The sequence below is a fragment of the Ambystoma mexicanum genome, chromosome 1p (genome assembly GCF_040938575.1).
Source record: "Ambystoma mexicanum isolate Mex_15411 chromosome 1p, UKY_AmexF1_1, whole genome shotgun sequence".
NCBI classification, from domain to species: Eukaryota; Metazoa; Chordata; class Amphibia; order Caudata; family Ambystomatidae; genus Ambystoma; species Ambystoma mexicanum.
In genome coordinates this window covers 29,727,748-29,731,897 of record NC_090921.1, presented here as the reverse complement: position 1 = coordinate 29,731,897, position 4,150 = coordinate 29,727,748, and the positions used below count along the sequence as shown (strand labels likewise).

Genomic DNA, 4,150 nt, shown 5'->3' with positions numbered 1-4,150 from the left:
GCAATCGGCAGTGTCACTGCGGCCCCGGGGGCGGTTACATCCCAGCCCCCCCACCCCTCCAGCAAGGCAGCGTCACTGCAGCCCCGGGGGCGGTTACATCCCAGCCCCCCCACCCCTCCAGCAAGGCAGTGTCACTGCGGCCCCGGGGGCGGTTACATCCCAGCCCCCCCACAGCAAGGCAGTGTCACTGCGGCCCCGGGGGCGGTTACATCCCAGCCCCCCCACTCCACCCCAGCAAGGCAGTGTCACTGCGGCCCCGGGGGCGGTTACATCCCAGCCCCCCCCACAGCAAGGCAGTGTCACTGCGGCCCCGGGGGCGGTTACATCCCAGCCCCCCCACCCCTCCAGCAAGGCAGTGTCACTGCGGCCCCGGGGGCGGTTACATCCCATCCCCCCCCACTCCACCCCAGCAAGGCAGTGTCACTGCGGCCCCGGGGGCGGTTACATCCCAGCCCCCCCCACAGCAAGGCAGTGTCACTGCGGCCCCGGGGGCGGTTACATCCCAGCCCCCCCACCCCTCCAGCAAGGCAGCGTCACTGCAGCCCCGGGGGCGGTTACATCCCAGCCCCCCCACTCCACTCCAGCAAGGCAGTGTCACTGCGGCCCCGGGGGCGGTTACATCCCAGCCCCCCCACCCCTCCAGCAAGGCAGCATCACTGCGGCCCCGGGGGCGGTTACATCCCAGCCCCCCCACTCCACCCCAGCAAGGCAGTGTCACTGCGGCCCCGGGGGCGGTTACATCCCAGCCCCCCCCACAGCAAGGCAGTGTCACTGCGGCCCCGGGGGCGGTTACATCCCAGCCCCCCCACCCCTCCAGCAAGGCAGCGTCACTGCAGCCCCGGGGGCGGTTACATCCCAGCCCCCCACCCCTCCAGCAAGGCAGTGTCACTGCGGCCCCGGGGGCGGTTACATCCCAGCCCCCCCCCACAGCAAGGCAGTGTCACTGCGGCCCCGGGGGCGGTTACATCCCAGCCCCCCCACTCCACCCCAGCAAGGCAGTGTCACTGCGGCCCCGGGGGCGGTTACATCCCAGCCCCCCCACAGCAAGGCAGCGTCACTGCGGCTCCGGGGGCAGTTACATCCCAGCCCCCCCCCACAGCAAGGCAGTGTCACTGCGGCCCCGGGGGCGGTTACATCCCAGCCCCCCCCACAGCAAGGCAGTGTCACTGCGGCCCCGGGGGCGGTTACATCCCAGCCCCCCCCAGCAAGGCAGCGTCACTGTGGCCCCGGGGGCGGTTACATCTCAGCCCCCCCCAAGCAAGGCAGCGTCACTGCAGCCCCGGGGGCGTTTACATCCCAGCCCCCCACCCCCCAGCAAGGCAGCGTCACTGCAGCCCCGGGGGCGGTTACATCCCAGCCTCCCCCCCCCCCAGCAAGGCAGCGTCACTGCGGCCCCGGGGGCGGTTACATCCCAGCCCCCCACCCCCCAGCAAGGCAGCATCACTGCGGCCCCGGGGGCGGTTACATCCCAGCCCCCCCCACCCCCCCCGAGCAAGGCCCCGGGGGCGGTTACATCCCAGCCCCCCCCCATAGCAAGGCAGTGTCACTGCGGCCCCGGGGGCGGTTACATCCCAGCCCCCCCACCCCCCCCAGCAAGGCAGCGTCACTGCAGCCCCAGGGGCAGTTACATCCCAGCCCCCCAGCCCCCCCAGCAAGGCAGCGTCACTGCGGCCCCGGGGGCGGTTACATCCCAGCCCCCCACCCCCCCCCCAGCAAGGCAGCATCACTGCGGCCCCGGGGGCGGTTACATCCCAGCCCCCCCACCCCCCCCAGCAAGGCAGCGTCACTGCGGCCCCGGGGGCAGTTACATCCCAGCCCCCCCCCCCCACAGCAAGGCAGTGTCACTGCGGCCCCGGGGGCGGTTACATCCCAGCCCCCCCCACAGCAAGGCAGTGTCACTGCAGCCCCGGGGGCGGTTACATCCCAGCCCCCCCCACAGCAAGGCAGTGTCACTGCAGCCCCGGGGGCGGTTACATCCCAGCCCCCCCACTCCACCCCAGCAAGGCAGTGTCACTGCGGCCCCGGGGGCGGTTACATCCCAGCCCCCCCCACAGCAAGGCAGTGTCACTGCGGCCCCGGGGGCGGTTACATCCCAGCCCCCCCCACTCCACCCCAGCAAGGCAGTGTCACTGCGGCCCCGGGGGCGGTTACATCCCAGCCCCCCCACAGCAAGGCAGTGTCACTGCGGCCCCGGGGGCGGTTACATCCCAGCCCCCCCACCCCTCCAGCAAGGCAGCGTCACTGCAGCCCCGGGGGCGGTTACATCCCAGCCCCCCCACCCCTCCAGCAAGGCAGCGTCACTGCAGCCCCGGGGGCGGTTACATCCCAGCCCCCCCACAGCAAGGCAGCGTCACTGCGGCCCCGGGGGCAGTTACATCCCAGCCCCCCCCCACAGCAAGGCAGTGTCACTGCGGCCCCGGGGGCGGTTACATCCCAGCCCCCCCCCACAGCAAGGCAGTGTCACTGCGGCCCCGGGGGCGGTTACATCCCAGCCCCCCCCCAGCAAGGCAGCGTCACTGTGGCCCCGGGGGCGGTTACATCTCAGCCCCCCCCCAAGCAAGGCAGCGTCACTGCAGCCCCGGGGGCGTTTACATCCCAGCCCCCCCACCCCCCAGCAAGGCAGCGTCACTGCAGCCCCGGGGGCGGTTACATCCCAGCCTCTCCCCCCCCCCCCCCCCCCCCAGCAAGGCAGCGTCACTGCGGCCCCAGGGGCGGTTACATCCCAGCCCCCCACCCCCCAGCAAGGCAGCATCACTGCGGCCCCGGGGGCGGTTACATCCCAGCCCCCCCCACCCCCCCCCGAGCAAGGCCCCGGGGGCGGTTACATCCCAGCCCCCCCCCATAGCAAGGCAGTGTCACTGCGGCCCCGGGGGCGGTTACATCCCAGCCCCCCCCCCACAGCAAGGCAGTGTCACTGCAGCCCCGGGGGCGGTTACATCCCAGCCCCCCCCACTCCACCCCAGCAAGGCAGCGTCACTGCAGTCCTGGGGCGGTTACATACCGGCACCCCCGGGCGGGCGTGGGAGGGAGGGGGCATTGCCTATAACGTATGGGGGGGGGTGCGTGCTGCGGAGCCTTCGGGCCGGAGGCAGTGTGAAGTTTCGGGGTGTGCTCGTTATTCAGTGAGGCCGGGAGCAGGCCGCTCTTTTGGGGGGTGTTTGTTTAGGGGGGGGTGTCTTACCTCGCGCGTCCAGCACTGAAGCGTTTCTGTGAAAGGCCCCCCCTGGAATGAGCGCCGCCACAAAAGACACTTCCGCTGCTTAGATCACCGGAAACGGCAGCCAAGAAGGCGGGCACTGCTGACCACTTCCGGTTTCCGCCAGCGCTGGCAGAGACAGCACAGGGCTCGCGCACACAGGCCGGAAATGCCATCTTCCCTCAGACACTGTGCTCCTTACATTCCTTTCCGGTGTGACGGGAGGATTCACTTCCGGATCGAGAGGCTCCGGACACACACATACAATAAAGTTCTCCTACAGAGGCCAGCGCGCCACACTGTACAGAGAGCAGACAGTGTGGCGGCCTTTTCCCACTCATGCACCGGCCCGGGACGCCTGCTGCTGCTGCTGCTGCTGCTGGGAACACTGCTTTAGGTGCTGCTGGAAACACTGCTTTAGGTGCTGCTGCTGCTGCTGCTGGAAACACTGCTTTAGGAGCTGCTACTGGAAACACTGCTTTAGGTGCTGCTGCTACTGGAAACACTGCTTTAGGTGCTGCTGCTGCTGGAAACACTGCTTTAGGTGCTGCTGGAAACACTGCTTTAGGTGCTGCTGCTGCTGCGGGAAACACTGCTTTAGGAGCTGCTACTGGAAACACTGCTTTAGGTGCTGCTGCTACTGGAAACACTGCTTTAGGTGCTGCTGCTGGAAACACTGCTTTAGGTGCTGCTGCTGCTGGAAACACTGCTTTAGGAGCTGCTACTGGAAACACTGCTTTAGGAGCTGCTGCCGCTGCTGCTGGAAACACTGCTTTAAGAGCTGCTGCTGCTGCTGGAAACACTACTTTAGGAGCTGCTGCTGGTGGAAACGCTACTTTAGGAGCTGCTGCTGCTGGAAACACTACTTTAGGAACTGCTACTGGAAACACTGCTTTAGGTGCTGCTGCTACTGGAAACACTGCTTTGGGTGCTGCTGCTGCTGGAAACACTGCT

General features: G+C 68.3%; 1 protein-coding gene across 1 annotated transcript in view; it reads right to left on the bottom strand.

Annotated features, from left to right (window-relative positions):
- The window catches only part of LOC138565103 (uncharacterized), a 35,201-nt gene extending 31,880 nt beyond the window's left edge, over positions 1-3,321 (bottom strand). Inside the window, exon 1 of the mRNA XM_069642955.1 lies at positions 3,182-3,321. The gene's annotated coding sequence lies outside the window, so the exon portion shown is untranslated. The remainder of the gene's footprint in view (positions 1-3,181) is intronic.
- Positions 3,322-4,150: the final 829 nt, after the last annotated feature.